General features: G+C 32.9%; 1 protein-coding gene across 6 annotated transcripts in view; it reads right to left on the bottom strand.

Moving 5' to 3' along the window:
• The window catches only part of DYNC2H1 (dynein cytoplasmic 2 heavy chain 1), a 390963-nt gene that overhangs the window by 48583 nt on the left and 322183 nt on the right, over positions 1 to 20197 (bottom strand). The gene's annotated exons all lie outside the window — the stretch shown is intronic.

Genomic DNA, 20197 nt, shown 5'->3' with positions numbered 1-20197 from the left:
AAAAATTGTTTACTTATTACTGTCATAGAAAGGATGTGTTTCATGTACTATAACACCCTATTATTTACCTAAGCATTTACATCTCTTAGCCAGATCGAGAGAAAAAATTAAAACCTCTAAAGCTACTGTGTTTGCATTAACATCTTAATGCATTTGACTAGTACTCATAAATGTTCCTACGTTCCTGTACCAATGAATAGTATGTTTTGCATAAGCAGAAAATACTTTTAAAAGATCTTCTTAACAAGCCATAATTATTTATCTTGAATATCCTTTACAATGATAACACTTCATAAAGTATCTATTTTCAATTAAATAGTATTACATAGCATATTTATTCCCTATCAAGTAATTTTTATTAAATTATTGGCCTGATAATTTCTTTCCTTAGCTAAATATAATCAAATTATACTTAATTGTATCTTTATTATAAATATTTAATCCTGTTCAGTTATTTTAAAAGTCATTTAATAAATATTTTCAATTATACTATTTCATTAATGCTGTAAAATTAATTTTGAATTCAAATGACTGCTGAAGAATTGTTGCCAGTAATGAATGCAAATATATATGTTTAAACTAATTAAAACTAGAGTATGGCTGATAATCAGATTTTTACTTGTTTAAATAATATAGCTGTCAAGAAGGGAAAGCTCTTTAGTAAAAATGTTACTAATCCAGGGAAAAAATAACTTGTTAATCTATCAAGCTTAAAAGTAGACTAATGCAAAGGTGTTATTTAATGAGATAAAGTTTAAATAACAAAGATTATTTTAGCATGTATAATATCTTTGAACAGCAAACCTCACAGTGCAGAAACAATAAGCACATTTTTTTCTCTTAACCACATTTATACTCATTTATAAGCATGAACATACAGAAGTAAGTATTATCTTTACTAAGCAGAAATATGCACACACCAATTGGGTTTTGAACAAAGTCATAGGCATGCTAGTTGGCAAATATTTTTCATAAATGCTTCTTCTTTACTTCACTCTAAGTTATGGGCTATGCCACTTTTAAAGGATTAGGTTTGAGATTAAACATAAAACCTCTAGTCCCTTCTGTGATTATGCGACTGTATACCCATAATTCTTCAAATATCATATAATAGATGTAATATGGAAATAAGCAAATAAATAGCTAATAGAATTGAGCAGCTAAATGGGCTAGGCAATTTCTCAAATATTACACACATACAAACACTTAGAATCACAGGCAGTAAAATTTCTAAATTAGAATGAATGATAAAGATTATCTAGTTTACCTCTGTTATTATAACATAAATAAAATGATTTTCTGAGGTGATACAATATTGCAACATTTTATTTTTAAAATGTTGATTATGTAGTAGAATTTATGAATTCAAATTACATTCATTTACTCAGAAGCATTTACTGAATGCAAACAGCTTATTTAGTTAGAGGAGATGAGACATACAAAAACAACTGAAAAATGACAGTAAGTGGAAAACTGTGTAAGAAATAAATAGTATATCATGGGAGTTCCACTCCTTTATGGACCAAAATATACAGAATTTTGAAGGTAAAGGGGATATTTTTTTCTAGAATATTATTAGGTAACTTATCAGTCAACTGTAATACAAGCAGGTATCATTTTTACATAGGTTAGAGTTCAGAAAACACTTTTGTATCTCTTTCTAAAAAAAAAATGTTTTCTATCTCTTTTACATATTAATTAACACTAATATTTTTAGGGATATAGAAGCTATCCTATTGGAATAGGTTAAAAGCTAATCCTATTGGCTATAAGGAATGAAATCAGTTAAATATAGAATTAAATCTATATAATTACTGTGGCAAAGTTAAACGCACATGAAAAACAACTTTATGAAAATCCCAAAGGGCCAAAAGCATAAAATTAAAAAAAAATTAAATGATTCAAATGTATCAGTTATACTCCATGGGGGAAAAATTCCTTTGAAGTGTTTGCATACATTTATGAAATGTGTATCCACAAACCAGGAAGAAATTCAGTCTCTGATCATAATCAAGTAAAACCATTAGAATTTAATATATTATAAGGTCACTGAGGAATAAAAACATTCAGTCAAAGATGCTGGGGAAAAATTGTTAACTGCTTGCAAAAAAATTCAACCTTCAATTCACATTCTAACCTAAAATTGTGCTACTTATCATTCAGAGTAAAATTTATTCCATAAATTAATGAAGGAAAAAAAAGAATCAATTTAAGATGAGGAAAAAAAAAGGAGTGAGATTATACATCTGATTACAGAATGGCTGACTTTCATTAAAAACATAAAAAAAGAAGAAATATAGGTTATATTATGTAAGATTTTACATAAACTAAATTTAAAAAACACATTTACCACAAATATGAAAATGAGTTAATAACATTAACAAAATGGTAAATTATTTACATAGTTACAGAAACAAGATATCAACTTCAATAGTTATGTAAAACTGAGATAGGTTTTTAGCCCAAGGGTATAGCAGGAGAAATGATAATGATTAAATGTTGCTAAGTGTTGCAACAGGAACAAAATTTTGGTAGGAGTATACAGTGGTACACCATGATAAAACAATGTGATAAAATGTGTCAAAGCTTTAAAAACATAAAGCCCTTTTACTCAGTAATTCTTTTCTTGGAATGCAAATTAAGGAATAATCAAGAGATTAATATACATGGCTGCTCATTTAAAATTATAATGAATTTGAAGCATAATAAACAGAATAGAAATTAGCTGATTAAATTATGGCATATCCCTACCAAAAAAAAAAAAAAATACACAGCCAATAAAAACTGATATTTGAAAAATATTTTATATCATTGGAAACTGTTTAGGACCTAATATATTTATCAGAATGTAAAAATATATACACAGTATAAACCTAATTATATATAAACATTATTTAAATACATAGAAAATATATGGGAATAAATATCAAAATATTCCAGTGGCCTTGTTTAGCCTATAACCCATTAATGACTGTCTTCATTCACATACAATCACAATTCTATAATTTAAAATGCCATGCATTTATAAACTGATGCCATTTTACTTTGTTTTAATGCACTGTGTTCCTTGGAAAAAGTGTTTAATGCAAATAAGTAATTTAACCAATCATTCTTCTCAATGTGTCATGTCTACATTTTAATGTATTGTGTTTAAAATTTTATTCAATTAAGTTCATTTCCAGCTTTATTTTTGATATCTTCTTTGACCTATAGGTTATTTACAAGTGTGTATTTTATTTCTAAATATTTTAGGATTTTCCATAAATCTTTGTTGTTGATTCTAACTTAATTCCATTGTGGTGAGAAAGCATACTTTGTGTTGTTTGAATTCTATTAGATTTATTTAGACTAGCTTTATGGCATAGAATGGTATCTACCACTGTAAACATCCTGTGCGCACTTGAAAAGAATGTGCAGTCTGCTGTTGTTAAGGTCCTATAAATATTAATTTAGCTAATACTGTTATTCAAGTCTTTTATATCTTTACTGATCTGCTATGTATCCTGTCAGTTATTGAGAGGCATATGTTGAAATCTTCACCTTTAATTCTGGATTCATCTATTTCCCTTTGCAGTTTTCAGTTTTTGCTTCATGTATTTTGAAACTCTGTTATTAGGTGTGTAAATTTGGTTTTGTTATGTCCTTTTGATGACTTGATCTCTTTATCATTATAAAATAATCTTTGTTATCTCTAGTTATAAACTTTGCTGCGACACCTATTTTGCTCAGTATTTAATATAGCGACACCAGCTTTCTCTTGGCTAGTGTTAGCATGGTACATCTTTTTCAATAATTTTACTTTTAACTTATTTGTGTATTTATATTTAAAGTGCAATGCCATGATACTGTGTAGCCATCATAACTGGGCCTTGTTTTATCCAAACTGACAAGTTTTGCCTTTTAATTAGTGACTTGAAAATATCTATCAATTTGTGAAAATGCTACCTATTTGTTATTTAGAGGGAAAATTAGCTTATAAATCACAATATTTTTTAGGGAAACATTTCAGTGTTTTAAGCTGAGCAAATTAGAATTCAATGAGTAAAATTATGGCTCTAATATGCTTTCAATGAAACTTAATTGTATTTAAATGAAGGAATAAACAACACCAGAGAATTGTTTTCTTATCCAAATTATGCCTTGTTTATATTCTTAGTAAGATCATTATTTTTAAACAATATTCTAGTTATATAAGAACAATGACAATAATTTCTAAACACAATAATTACCACATGTATAGAGAACATCTGATAAATATAATGTTCAGTGTGTGACTTGGTATGAGTAACACTCTTCGCTTATTGATTACGTGGTTGAGTGTTAAGGCAATTCTTAACCTCATCCTTTAAACAATGGATCAATTTGAAAACTAGACGGCATTGCTGACCTTCCAGGAATAAATACAATTAATACATATGTTAAAAATAATTTGAGAAAGATATTTTGAAGATCCAAAGGCAAGTACAAATATAAATCCTAACTGTTGCCCTTTCTTCCTCTGTACAATCTAGTCTTTATAAAGTTGCCCAGAGTTACCCCATCTCACAGAAGTCAGTGTCCTTTTGATAGCAGACAAGGCCTGCGTTGCCTGCTCCTGCCCGAATTCTAAATCCTTTGCTCCTTACTACCTAACTCTGACTTCTCTAGATGACTTTTTCTGTTTTGTTTCCTTCAGGCACATTTGCCTTTCTTTCTCAAAAAAAACTTTTTGCCTGGTGCTTGCTGTTAACTCTGCCTGAAACTCTCTTCTCTCATTTACCTGCATGGGCTATTCCCTTATCTCCTTTAGGTCTCTGTTCAAATGCCATCATATTAGAAATGTCTTTCCTAATCTACCAGTTTTAACACAACAAATTTTTATATATTTCACCTTTATATCTACAACTCTATATGCGACTAGTGGGAATTAAGAAACAAGGGCAAAAAAATCTTTGATCAAGTTAAATCAATAGATACATTTTTGTGCCTCGAGTTTGGCTAACATTTTCCTAAAGTAATTAATTGTATTGCTTTTCCGAGAGTTTTTCAAAGTAAAACTTCTAAGAAACTTATATTTTCATGTCCCCATGTTAATGTTTTTAAATAAGTAATCTCAACCAAACAACTTTGTAAGAAACAAGTAAGTGTTGGCTTTGAGAAGGGGTTTAAAATGATAAACTTATAAAGAAATGCTGATGTTTCTGGCATTTCTCATCTCTAGATTTGAAGATATGGCTGAAAGCTGACTGTAAGAAATCTCTCTCTGCCCAGCCCTCTCCTCCTGTGGACTGAGTTCCCTTGCAGGCTGGGTAACACTTCTTAACCATTTATATTTCCCCTCCAAAGGCACAGAAATAGTTTGACTTGGGACTTTGTTTTTATGGTATTTCAACCTTTACTTATTCTAAATTTCCCTGAAGATTCTATTTTGTAGAATATAAATGTCAGAATTAGCAGATCTGGAGCCACAGAGAAATGAAATAATATTTTCCTGTGGAAGAGATATCTTTTAAGAGACAGTTTTAAGTTAAATAGGAAATCTCTCCACACACTAATTTATAAACAGAACATGATATTGTTAAATAGAATTGTGGAAGAACATACACACATATGATCACCTACATTCATTCCAGTAAAAAGCATGCTAGATAATGTAGTAAGCTCCTCCCCAACCTCCCCAGGTTTGCTTACTATTATCCTTAATATCCTAATTTTTCTACAGAAAGTTATTTTCTTTCCCCTTTAATTCTTGGCATAGTAAGCATAGAACCTTCATCCAATAAGGTGGAAAGAATTTCTGAAGAATTTTCAAATTCTAATTCAATATTTATTAGAGAGTTGCAAATAATATAAAAAAATTCCTAGTATTTTGGGTCCCACCTTGTTGGTTATTGTTTGGATGTCAACAATATCTGGAAAAAATATTGGACAAAATGAAAAAAAAAACCCAAAAGTCAAATCTTGAATTAACAAAACAGAGAAGGAACAAACCAAAAAACTTTACCCGAATTAATGAGATACCCACAAGAAACAAAACAGCAGTAAAGCCAAGTGCTTATAAATTTAAAACATGTTACACATTTCCATTTCATTAAAAAACTTAGTTGTAATAACCTTTCAAAAAGAACAAAGTTTCCATGCTGTCTAGTGACGGATGCAGATTGTGGGAAAAGTAACTTCTGTAAATTCGATGAATGTGGTAATGGCATGATGGATACTTGGAAGGCTTGCTTCTTCCAAGTCTATAAATTGAAGTCAATGACTCGAACTTTAAAAATCTTAATCACTTTTTGACTGGGTTATGTTAGTGGTACTCCACATAGTATAGGTTACTGAAAAGTCTCAAGCTGTACAAAGGATTTGAGGAAAATTTTAGGTTCCATTGCTCTATTGCCACTGAATTGATTTTGCTACCTTGTTTAACTTTATTAATAGCTATAGCCTTGTCTAGAAAAAGAATATACCCTACCTTACTGTTAAAAAAGGAAATCTTACTCTTCCTCTATCCGTAATATAGCCACCTATTAGAGTACTAGAGGTTCTATCCATATATTTGGTATTTTTTCAATTAAAAAACTTATAAATCTGGGTTTCTAGGCTCAATATTTGATATAAAGAAATATTATTTTTCAGTAGAACTTTTTGATATACTTTTATCACCTAGTGGAAAAAATTGGGGGAAATAAAATTTTATTCTTTATGTTTGTTATTTACCATTTCTCTGTCTTTTCTAAATACAGGAACGAGTTGAGTTACATGGGCTAAAAGCCCTGACAGTGTTCATGCAGAACCTGAACCACTATGAGAAACAAGATTATTAATAATTACTTTTTGGCATAGTATTAAATTTTTAGTGTGGCAAAGCAGGAATTTATACTGTCTACCTACTTATAGGTCTCCTCTTAATTGTTAACAATAATTTATAACTTATTTTGTGACTAGTTCAAGTTCCTATTTAAGGCCAATCTTGCCACATGTGCATTGGGACCTATTTTCTCTTACCTTTTAAAGAACTTTACTCCTACAATTATTTCCTTTTTCTTGTGCCATCAATTTTTAAATTTATAATGAACATAGATATGGTTTTAAAAAATCCCCTATATTAAAAAATAAAACCAAAAAAATTCCTTTGGTTTTTCTCCCTATCAGTATCACTCTATTCATCTGTGTTACTTCATAACACAACTCCTGAAAAACCTGTCTATACTTGCTGTCTCAACTTCACTCTTTTTCTTCTTTAGACTCATATGACCAGGCTTTCATTCTTTAGAACTTCACAAAACAACTCTTCAAGATCACCAATGTCCTCCATGTTGCCAAACATGATTCTTCTCTAACCTCGCTTACAGCATTTAACATACTTAATCATTCTGATCTTTTAAAAACACTTTCTTTTCTGAGCTTCTTGATTACTACAGCCTTCCAGGCTTTCTTCTATATACCTAACTACTTCTTCTTGGTTTCAATGGTTGACAACTTTTCCTTTTCTAAACATCTCAATATTGAAGTGCACCAGTGCCAAATACTTGGCCATTCCTATGCTTTTAAACACTATCTTGATATGGTGATGACTGCTAATTTTCTATTTTCTATTCCAACACCTCTCTCATCAATTACTTCTCTGACATTTCCATCAAGATATCTAAATGGCATCTAAATTTATCATGTTCACATTAGAACTTTTAATTTGCAAGATCACTCCCCTCCTCTTTAAACAACAATAACGAGTCAAAACTTTGAAATCACATTTGATAACTCTCTCCCATTCCCCACAGCCAAATTCACAAGTTAAATATCAAAATACTACCACCACTTTAAGAAGCCTCTACCTCCACAGCTACCATCCTAGTCCATCATAACCTCACTTGGATTACTGCAATAACCTCTTTTTTCTTCCCAAGCAAGTCAGATGTTTATTATTCACATTAATATTCAAATCTCTACATAAGTAAAAAGAGATTTAAAAGAATATGTAAAGATAACCTAGAATATAACTTACACTTTAATATGGGCATAGAAAGGAACCCCAAATGTCAATAGATACAGCAAACACAGGTCTATAAAAAGATAGTTTCATATACTCAATGCTGAAACATCTGCAGAATGAAAAATATAAAGTCTTTCAATATTTACGTGACTGTCCATAATCTTAATGACAATTTCAACTAGTTCATTTTTATGAAATCATCAAATTCCACAAAGATATTTGAAGGCAGAAAGTGAATTTTACTGGCATTATTTATTTGAATGTATAAAATGTATTTATTCATTTGGTGTTTTAGAAGAGATGCAGCTATTTGTGTGCTTTTTGAAAGCAATATCTCTTTACTGGTCAGCCTGCTCCTATTCTTCCTCCCTATAGCTTATTCACATACCAGCAGAATAACCTTTTAATCTTCCTGCTCTCAGCCTTCTACTGACCTCCCATGTACTCAGACTAAATTTAAATTTCTTACCAAGCCTACATGGACTCATACCTCATGGTCCTTGGCCACCCATTCAACCTCATTTCCAGTAAAACTTTCCTTATATAATGCCCTAGCCACTCATTTGTTCCTTGAACAAGTAAAGCACATTCCTGTCTCAGAGATTCTGTACTTACTGATCCCTCTGACTGGATTTGCTTTTCCTTCAGATACATTTCAAGGTTTGCTCTCTTACTTCATTCAAGTCTCTGTTTAAATATCATCTCCAAAGAAAGGCTGACCCTGACCATTAATACTAAAGTGTTACCTTCCCCAAACCACTTATCTCTAGACCTCTTAATCTACATCATTTTGCTTTACAGCATCCTTATATTTATTAGAAATAAGATTTAGTTCAGTTTCAATATTTGGCAAGATCTGTTATTTGCCTTTTACCTTCTGGTGGGCTCAACAAACAGACGCTTACTTTAACACTGTTCTGACATCCCACAAAAAATAATACTAATATTTGTATAAGGACAGATGTTACCACCCTATCTAATAAGTGTAACAATGTTAGTAATAGCAAAGTATGACATTTAGATTTATTTAAAAATATTATTCACTCTATTTTACTTGAAGTGAAAACCCTTTATGTGCTCTATAAGTTGAAATTATCTTAGTCTGAACTATTGATATGTATTTAGTACGGCAAGAAAAGAATTTAGAGAATAATTTATATAAAAATTGTTAATTTTATGTTGATTTCAGAACTTATGATTCAAGAAATCAATTGATAATACAAATATTAAGAGACAATAATAGCAAGATAAATATGAAAAAGCTGGAAATAATTTAGTCAAGAAATATTAATAAAAATTTAATACAAAAAAGATATGCATCAGACAATACTGAAATCCAGATCTTTGTGAAATTATTAAATATACTGACATTTTCAAAATTAAATAACATGTAACAAAACTTTATTATAAGTTATTTAGTTCTACTTAACCATGAGTCTTTTAAGAGGAGTTACTTGGAAATATTTCCTATTTGTGAGGACCAAATAATAATGGAATATCAACTTTGCTATCTCAAAATTTTTCCAGGAGAAAAAACAGTCAAATATCGTTTAAAAAATTACCCAATATAAATAATCTTCAATCCAGATATAAGGAAGAAAAAACTAGGTATACATATTTACTTTCTCACTTATCAAATTTCAGAACTGTAGACATTAAAAATAATACTAAATAATACTAAATAATACTAACTCCTGCCTCCAGGCTTAATATCCTGGCCTTCTCAGCTTTTAAAGGATAGTAGTTATCCATTGGTCTTAGGAACCAAAAATGTTGGTGCAACTCCAAATAAAAGCAAAATGCACTTCTCTATTACTCTAATAAGACTAATTCCCCTACTAATACCTATTATAATTACCCTAGTTAAATCTAACAAAAACCCCCTATACCCACACTACGTAAAACTAGCCATTATTTATGCCCTTACCGCTAGCATTTTATCTATAATAATATTTATTTTCACAGGCCAAGAGTCAATAATTTCAAACTGACATTGAGTAACAATTCAAACTATCAAACTATCACTAAACTTTAAACTAGACTTCTTTTCCATAATATTCACGCCCGTAGCACTATTCGTTACCTGATCAATCATAGAATTCTCAATATAAGTTCAGACCCAAATATTAATCAATTTCTCAAGTACTTACTTATATTCCTCATCACAATATTAATCTTAATCACCGCCAATAATTTGTTCCAACTTTTTATTGGATGAGAAGGAATAGGCATTATATCCTTTCTACTAATTAGCTGGTGATACGGCCGAACAGAAGCTAACACAGCAGCCCTACAAGCAATCTTATATAATCGCATTGGAGACATTGGCTTTATCCTCGCAATAGCATGATTTTTTCTATATTCCAACTCATGAGATCTCCAACAAATGTTTATCCTTAATTCTACTACAAACTCTTTCCCCCTGATAAGCCTCCTCCTGGCAGCAACAGGAAAATCAGCCCAATTTGGCCTACACCCATGACTTCCTTCCGCCATAGAAGGGCCCACCCCAGTTTCAGCACTACTTCACTCCAGTACAACAGTCGTCGCAGGTATTTTCCTACTTATCCGCTTTCACCCCCTAATTGAAAACAATTTGCTTATCGAGACACTTACCTTATCACTAGGAGCCATTACCACCCTATTCACGGCAATCTGTGCTCTAACACAGAATGACGTAAAAAAAATTGTAGCTTTCTCAACCTCAAGCCAACTAGGCCTTATAACAGTAACAGTCGGCATTAACCAGCCACACTTAGCCTTTCTCCATATCTGTACCCACGCCTTTTTCAAAGCTATATTATTTCTATCCGCAGGATCCATTATCCACAATCTCAACAACGAGCAAGATATCCGAAAAATAGGAGGCCTATTTAAAATTATACCTTTCACTGCCTCCTCCCTTATTATTGGTAACCTTGCACTTATAGGAACACCATTCCTTACAGGTTTCTACTCAAAAGATCTAATTATCGAAGCCATCAACACGTCATATACCAACGCCTGAGCCCTTACAACTACTCTCGCAGCCACCTCCCTTACAGCAATATACAGTGTCCGCATTATATTTTTTACCTTGACAGGACACCCTCGCTTTATAACTTCTACTCTAATCAACGAAAATAATAATCTCCTAATAAATCCAATTAATCGCCTAGCAGTAGGTAGTATCTTTGCTGGGTTTCTTATTTCTAACTGTATTCCTCCTACTACATACCCTCAAATAACTATACCCCTCCATCTTAAGCTTACAGCTCTAGGTGTAACCATCCTAGGACTCCTTATAGCAATGGAACTTAACTCTTTAACTAACAACATAAAACTATATGCCCCAGTAAAAATTTACTACTTCTCTAACATACTAGGCTTCTACTCAATCACTACTCACCGCCTAAATCCCCATTTAAACCTAACCACAAGTCAAAATTTCACCTCCACCTTACTAGACCTATTCTGACTAGAAAAATCCATACCAAAAACAACAATACAGATACAAACTTCAATAGCTACAATCACATCAATTCAAAAAGGCCTAATTAAACTCTACTTCTTAACCTTCTTTATTCCACCTATCCTAACGCTTCTTCTTACAATCTAACCCCCTCCCCGAGTCAACTCAATTGCAATATGTATACCCATAAATAATGCTCAAGAAGTAACTAAAACAACCCAAACACCATAATCATATAAAGCAGCAGCGCCTGTAGGATCTTCACGAATTAAACCCGGCCCCTCACCCTCATAAATCATTCAACCTGCCACAGTATTATAGTTAACAACGACTTCTACCGTTTTATTAGGATCACCCCCCAGTAATAATACTATCATTATCTCCATTACTAAACCCAATACAAGTGTTCCTAAAATATCAATACTTGATACTCATGTCTCAGGGTATTCATCAACTGCTATTGCTGCAGTATAACCAAAAACAACCATTATACCACCTAAATAAATTAAAAAAACTATAAGCCCCATATAAGATCCACCAAAATACAGTATAAGCACACAACCCACAGCACCACTAAAAATCAACACCAGTCCCCCATAAATAGCTGAGGGCTTAGAGGAAAACCCCACAAACCCCATTACCAATATAATACTTAATAAAAATAAAGCATATGTCATTATTCCCACATGGATTATAACCATGACTAATGATATGAAAAACCATCGTTGTATTTCAACTATAAGAATATTAATGACCTCTCCCCGCAAAACATACCCATTAATAAAAATTATTAATAATTCATTTATTGACCTCCCCTCACCATCCAATATCTCCTTCTGATGAAACTTCGGATCACTTCTAGGTGCCTGTCTAACAATTCAAATTATCACGGGCCTATTCTTAGCAATACACTACACGCCAGACACCTCAACCGCCTTCTCCTCAGTAGCACATATTACCCGGGATATTAACTACGGCTGAATAATCCGTCTCCTACACGCCAATGGTGCCTCCGTATTTTTTGTGTGCTTATTTCTCCATATTGGCCAAGGCCTCTACTACGGGTCTTTTCTCTTTCTGAAGACCTGAAATATCGGTGCAATCCTACTATTAATAACAATAGCCACAGCCTTTATAGGTTATGTCTTGCCATGAGGCCAAATATCATTCTGAGGGGCCACAGTTATTACAAACCTTTTATCAGCCATCCCCTATATTGGACATGACCTTGTACAATGAATCTGAGGTGGCTTTTCGGTAGATAAACCTACCCTTACACGATTTTTTACCTTCCACTTTATTTTACCTTTTATTATCACAGCTCTAGCAACCATTCATCTTTTATTTCTGCATGAAACAGGTTCAAGTAACCCATCAGGAATAGCATCCAACCCCGATAAAATTACATTCCACCCCTACTATACAACCAAAGACATTCTTGGACTAACTATTCTTCTCTTACTCCTCACAAGCCTGACCCTATTTACCCCTGACCTTTTAACTGACCCAGATAACTACACGCTAGCTAACCCCCTTAATACCCCACCTCATATTAAGCCAGAATGATACTTTCTATTCGCATACACAATTTTACGATCTATCCCAAATAAACTAGGAGGTGTCCTAGCCCTTCTACTATCTATCATAATTCTGATAATTATCCCCGCTACTCATATATCCAAACAACAAAGTATAACATTCCGACCAATTACCCAAACCCTATTCTGAACCCTAGTAGCCGACCTACTAACACTTACATGAATTGGAGGCCAACCAGTAGAACACCCCTTTGTAGCCATTGGCCAGACCGCATCCATTGTATATTTCCTTATTATTACCCTAATCCCTCTATCAGCCCTAACTGAAAATAAGCTACTCAAGTGATAACGTCCTTGTAGTATATCCAATTACCCCGGCCTTGTAAACCGGAAAAGGAGACGTACCAACTCCCCAGGACAATCAGGGAAAGAATACTTAATTCTACCATCAACACCCAAAGCTGAAATTCTATATTAAACTACTCCCTGAGCCACTAACAGAATAATATATATATATATATATATATATATATATATATATATAAAATTTGATGGCTTACCCATAAAGTACTCTAAAAGCATACACGATTTTTTTTCCCCATGTAATTAGTGCATTATTGTTTATCCCCATGAATAATACATAGTACTATACATAGCACATAGCATTAAGACATGCATATTATGTTAAAGAACATGCTTACAAGCAAGAACTATTATTTCACATTGGACTATGGCACATTAAATCCATGTACCCACCCAAAAACATGCCCACCACGGATACCGTACAGCCCATAGAATCATTAATCGTACATCCGTACATCAAATGATTGGTCGGACATAGCACATTCTACTTCTTCAGTCCTTCTAACCATGGATATCCCCTTGTATATTTGGTCTCTTAATCTACCAACCTCCGTGAAATTACCAACCCGCCCACATCTGCGGCTCTTCTCGCTCCGGGCCCATATAGACAGGGCTTGGTTATACTGAAACTATATCTGGCATATCTCAACAATTTCTTGTTGAGGTTATGAATCTATAGAGGTTAAGAAAAACTTGTCAAAAATCACTAACAATAACTTTCAGGAGATTAAATAAAAGGAGTTCTGAGGCTTGCAAAGCTATGAATCTTCAAGATTCTTTCTAGAATATACATTACTAAAAAACATTTTCTTAAATTATTTTTATTGTATACAAAAGTTGGTATTATTGGTAGTATTAAGCCAAATAATAGTCTACTTCAATATTGTGTACAACAAATAGATAAATAATATACAGCCCAAAGTCCTTTTAAAGTGTGATAACATATAAATTAACAATAAAACCAATCACTACTTTCTTTGCTCGTGAAGAGATTTCCAGTTGCAAATAGCTAACAACAAAGTAAATCTGATAGATAATATATTATAGAATGGAAATTCAGCAAGTGAAGTGTTATGCAACTACTGACAATGAAACAAATGTGGTGAAGGCTATGATTGATTTAGGAATCACAAGCACATAATGTTTTGTTCACAATCTTCCATTGTATCTTCAGAAATAATAAAACATTTTAATAGGCGAGATTTATTGACACCAGCAGAAAAACTGTCAACCCTTTCTATTATTCTTCTTTACCAAAAATAAAAGTATATGGTATACAAGACATTTTGCAACTCTCTTTTATATATTAATAATGTATGTTCAAAGAAGATTAAGAGAAGCCTTTAAATGGCAAAAAAAGAAAAGGCTCATAAATCAAGGGAAGCCTTGAAACAATATTTTTGCAAATAACGGTACCAGCGTAGGAGATTTTACTAGCAATAATTGGTTACTTGCAGGGAAAATTGTTCACTACAACTTGCTGATTCTTCAAGAAACCAAATTTGTCATAAGACTTCAAGTATTCTCTGCATGTTTTCTGCTGTAAAGATTCTTTTATTATGCTACTCCAGGAAGCTGCTAAAATTGGTATGCATGTGATGAAAGCTGCAATGCAGGTAGACATTCAGGAAAGATTTTGTTATCTTGAAAGCCAATTATGTTGCTATGTTGTCAAATTTCTAGAACCAAGATTTATCTTCTACAAGCAGTACAAATAGCATATTTTGTAAGATTGCTTCTATAAAACTGCATATGATTATAGACCATAGAGTACTGTTTAGTATTCCAAATGTGCAAGATAGTTGGCCATACGAAGGATTTATCAGCTGTTACTGCTGAGAAATTACTATCCCTGTGCAAAATTTGACTCTTAAAATTTTGTAATATTACTGCTGTAGTAAAAGCTTTGTTTTTCTAAACACAAGTTCAGATATATACCTAAGTTCATTCTATGATGGTGATAACCCAACTTAAAGCTTGGCTGTATATTAATCTTAAATCTCAAGATTTTGGCCAAAGTATTTTGATATAATTCTAATATTAACATATTTATTTGTTTGCTATCCTTCACTGTTGACAGGAATTTCATGTTTTCTCACTACAGTGTATTTCTAGCACTTAAGAACAGTGGCTGGCATATAATAGAAGCTCAATAAATATTCATTGAATGAAGAAACTAATAAATACATATTTGTTCATCTATATGAATAAAAAACATCCATAGATTTCTCTCCTGGGCATAATATACAAAAATGAGGATGCTGGAGATTTTAAAGCTACATATAAACTTTTTCAACTTTGTTTATAAGTCTTCTATGAATAATTTTACTGAGTACTTTGTGTAAAGCACTGTTTAAGGACTAGGAGAGTTACTAAGATGAGTTAAGAAAATAATATACTCTTCCAGGAATGCAGAGTATGGTAGCAGAACCTTCCAAAATACAGTAAGATACCTCAAAAAATGAGTAAAACAATAACAATGTAATTATAATAAATTGCTTTTTATATTTGAAATCTTAAGAGAAAATAAAACACTTAAATGTTAGATTGTGGAAGTAAAGCATAAAGTTAAACCATAACATTTATGGGTAGATTTAGATAGAAGCCAAAATTTCAAAATATGTAATGAGATACTACAAAATAAAGCTCAGGAAGCTAAATGATGATGATTGAAAAAAAGAGATTTATGTGAATTTGCTTGAGAATAAATAACCTTATAATTAGAGTTATTTATTTATTCAACAAATATTTACAGAAAAGCCTTTTTATATAAGTTACTGTCTACATGCTTGGATAGGGCAGTAAAGAGACAAAAATCTCTGCTTTTATGAAGCCTCCTTTTTAGTGGAAGAATACATAGAAAAGTTTAAAAAATAAATAGGTTATAATATACAGAGTATTAGATGAAGATATAAGCCATAGAAAAAAATAAAGAGGGAAAAAAAGAGTAAGAAGTATTGGGGGTGGGGCAGGGGTTACAATTTGAAACAGGATGGTCAGGGAAGCCCTGACTGAAAACATGACATTTGAGCAAAGACCTGAAGGAGATAAGGAAGCTTCCTTATGCATATCCAGGGGAGAGCACTGCAAGGAGAGGAAGCAGCAAGGGTAAAGCCCATCAGAGGGAGCGTGCCAGGTTTGCTTATTGAAAAGCAAGATCAGTATGGCTAGAACAGAGTAAATGAGGTAGAAAACTAGGAAAGGAAATCAGAGAGGTAATGGGGCTCGACCTTAAAGAAACTTGTAGACTGTTGCAAGGATTTTGATACTCTAGAAGAGATGACTAGTCATGGGGATATTTCCAAGAGAGGAGTGATGTAATTTGAGCTGCACTTTAACATCAGACCATTTGAGATTGCTTGGCTTAGAACCAGTAACAGTGGGGACAAGGGTAGAAGCAGGACTAGTTAGATAGTAGCTGCATTCATGATGACTTCAATCAAGGTAGTAGCAGTATAGATGGTAAAAGGTATCTCTGAATGTATTTTAAATGCAGAGAAAATTTGAGTTTCTGATTTACTGGATAAGTGTGAGAGCAGAGGAGTCAACAATGATTCCAAAAATTTTGGACTTAACTAACCCCTGGGGAGCAGGGGATAGCACTAAGTGGTTCTAGATTGTAGTACTTCTGCTATTTGCCCAAATACTTCCTTTAATGATTTGTTGTTTTTGCTTATTTAGTTGTCTATTCTCCTGATAAGATTTAAGAATAGTCTATATGTCATGCTAAATGGTATTTACTAATAACTACAATAATTAATGCTATTTATTGCTTAGGTCTCCCCAAACTTCAAGGTGCCTAATAGTTGATATAAACAAGATTCTGTTATAAGAAGGAAGAATGGCAGGATTCCGTAGTAGAGCAATGTGCCAGCCACTAGCTTGAGTTTGGCAAAAAAAAACTGAATGAAGTTCAAGAAGGAGTCACTGTGGATCTTAAAACTAAAGACATGAAACTAAAGCAGAAATTTAAAATGAACTTTAAGTATTAATGGCAAACAATGCTAATTTAACACATGGCACTCCAAGTTTGCTTAGCAATGGAAGCATAATGGGGGGAGATACTCAGGGGTCCATTAAACACGTCTAGAATATTGGGTCTATTTAGCATACCCCAGTCTAACTAGGTCATGGTGATAACGATCTTTCTATATATCCTGGCTTGAATATAGAAATCAACACATGAGTTGGGTTGGAATAAAAATTGCAGGTGTACAGTCAAGGGATCCAACTATGAGTCATTGAGAAAAGTAGGACAAAGGAAACAAAACAAAGGCTGACAATGTAAGATTTACAAACAGGGTAGAGAATATGCTAGAATTCAGAATGATCATCACAGAAGAATAAGAATATCCTGCTCTAAGGGCTAGGCTACAAGCCAAGGAGAAAACAAAGAGTGGAAATCAGGAACCCAAGAAACTCTTCGAAGATGTTATTTCTGAAGAAAAGGCAGAAAAATTTGAAGCCAGGGAAATAATTCTAAGTTCACTAAAGAGAATAATCTGTCTAGTCCATTCATTTGTTAATTCCTTTGTTCATTCATTCATTCAGTACACAGTATATAGGTATTGGAAATATACTGGATTATTTTTTTTTAATTTAAAGATCTTTGCTCTGAGGGATCTTGTAGAAACCAGAGAGTGAACGCCAAGCTGCCTTCAAGACTGTCTTTGGCTGAGGTTCCTTGGATCCCTAGGGGATCTCTAGCTATCTCTAAATTAAGAGTATTCAGAAGAGAATCTTAAACCTTTTGCCACAAAGTAGACTAAAACTGTTTGCATACTGCAACTAAAACAATGCTTTTAAAACATAATTTGACATTCCTCCTTAAAATCCTGCAATGGTTACCTTTTGTCCTTAGGATAAAGTATAATTCCTTAACACATTATCATGATTTGGCCCCTCCAGGCTGAACATAGGCTCCTTGCAATCTATGCTCTGCTTTTAGTTACCTGAAACCACAATGCTTACTTTTTATTAAATTTTTACTTTATTTTACAAAATTTCAATAACTTTGGTATGAACACTTACTCGATATTAGACTCTGGTCTGCCTTCTGTCTGATGCATTCTTTCCTCCCATTCTCATTTGGTTTATTCCTACCAAGTTCTCAGCTTAGGCATCACTTCTCTGACCCCTTCTAGGGAAGTACTATTTGCTTCCATAGTACTGTACTTCATCATTCTTCTCTTACTGTTGTTTATTCAGTTCTGTCTTTCTGATAAGTTATAAGGATAGTTCCTGGAGAATAAGATGTGTCTATTTTGTTTACTGCTCTACATTCAGCAACTTCACACAGTGTTTGCTGCCAGGGAAGTATTAATCACATTTCCTGAATTATTTTTTTAAGAGGAGAGGTCTCATTGTCGCTGAGGCTGGACTTAAACTCTTGGACTCCAGTGATTCTCCTCCCTCAGCCTCCTGAGTAGCTAGAACTACAGGGACATGTCACTGTGCCCAGCTTACTTTTATATAATTTTTATTGCTAAAATGATAGAGGAGAGCGGACAGAATGAATATAAGATCTGTGAGGCAGTTATTGTATCTATTTACTAACCTTTATATCTCTAGTACTTCACACAGGGCCTAGAATAAGGTAGCTGCTTACTATATTTTTGACTGAATGAATAAATGAATGAATGCTACCCAAGTCAGTCTTAACCTTCTTTGCACAAAACCCCTATAATAAACTGGCACTAGAGACTGTATGACACCCTCAATAGTTTTTTCTCTTTTTCCATAAACTATGCCTCAAAATGTAAGACCCTAAAATCTTAAGCTATAACTGGATCTGGACTTAACCTGCTATATACCTGTTTGGATTGAGTCTGATCATTACACTTTCTTAAGAAACCAAAAGGTGCCATTTTCACAGATCCTTACAAACAGTACTTCTAATTTTCCCTGCCCACCCCGTTTCCCATCCCTTTGTTTTCCAACTAGGTAGTAACATTCTTCTCCAAGTATCACAAGCTGCTCTGGATATGTACTTGTGAAATAAAGAAGGCACAGATGAAAACTAGAGATCTATCAAGACCTGGAATAGATGAAAAGTAAATCCCAAATATTAAAGGTTACCTCAGGGAGATGGATAGCTATATAGTTATAATTGAAAACAAATATTAAGCTAGGAAAATAAAACAATATAAAAAGTATCTCCAAGTGGTTGTGGAAGAAAGAAATCATGCATATTCCCTGGTTGGAAGGATGAAAGGTAAGCTATGGTCAGTCCTGAAAGTTATCTTGAGGGTTAGCGAGAGTATTGTATCACACAATTAAGGCGAAATGCCTTATAAAGTTTTTAAGAAAATTACGCAGTGGAAAAGTGTTCAGTTTTGATGACCAGTTATTCATCAATATATGAATAATCATGCAAGAAAATTGTAATAATTCATGTAAAATTGTTTTAAAGAATATTAATTTTAGTATCACCAATATATTTATCATTATAAACACATAGCATAATTATGAAGTGACCTTACATAGTGTAATATAGGCTTCCACTCATGGCAAATTTAAAAAGTCCCTGTCCTTTTAAAAACAATATAAAGAAAACAGTACCGAAAAGTACATGAAGTGGTAAATTATCACAACCATGCAATTATACAACAAGCTTCGGAGCATTCCTATACTTTTCTAATATCACTGATAGACTTTATCCCTTCCTTCCTTCCTTCTAGCATTTATTAATAGATTATGTCCAGGCATATATACACAGCAGATAGAAAGATGAGTAAATCAGAGTCCCTGCCAGATCCTTCTCTACCTGCTAATTTTAACCTTATTTCCAGATCTAGTACTTTTTTTTTCCTTCCAATAATCCTACAACCCAGAGAACTGGTTATAATAAAAGCCAAACAATTGCTCAAATGGATCCTG

This window comes from Cebus imitator, unplaced genomic scaffold (genome assembly GCF_001604975.1).
Source record: "Cebus imitator isolate Cc_AM_T3 unplaced genomic scaffold, Cebus_imitator-1.0 Scaffold171, whole genome shotgun sequence".
In the NCBI taxonomy this organism is placed as follows: Eukaryota; Metazoa; Chordata; class Mammalia; order Primates; family Cebidae; genus Cebus; species Cebus imitator.
This window is presented reverse-complemented; position numbering and strand designations above follow the sequence as displayed.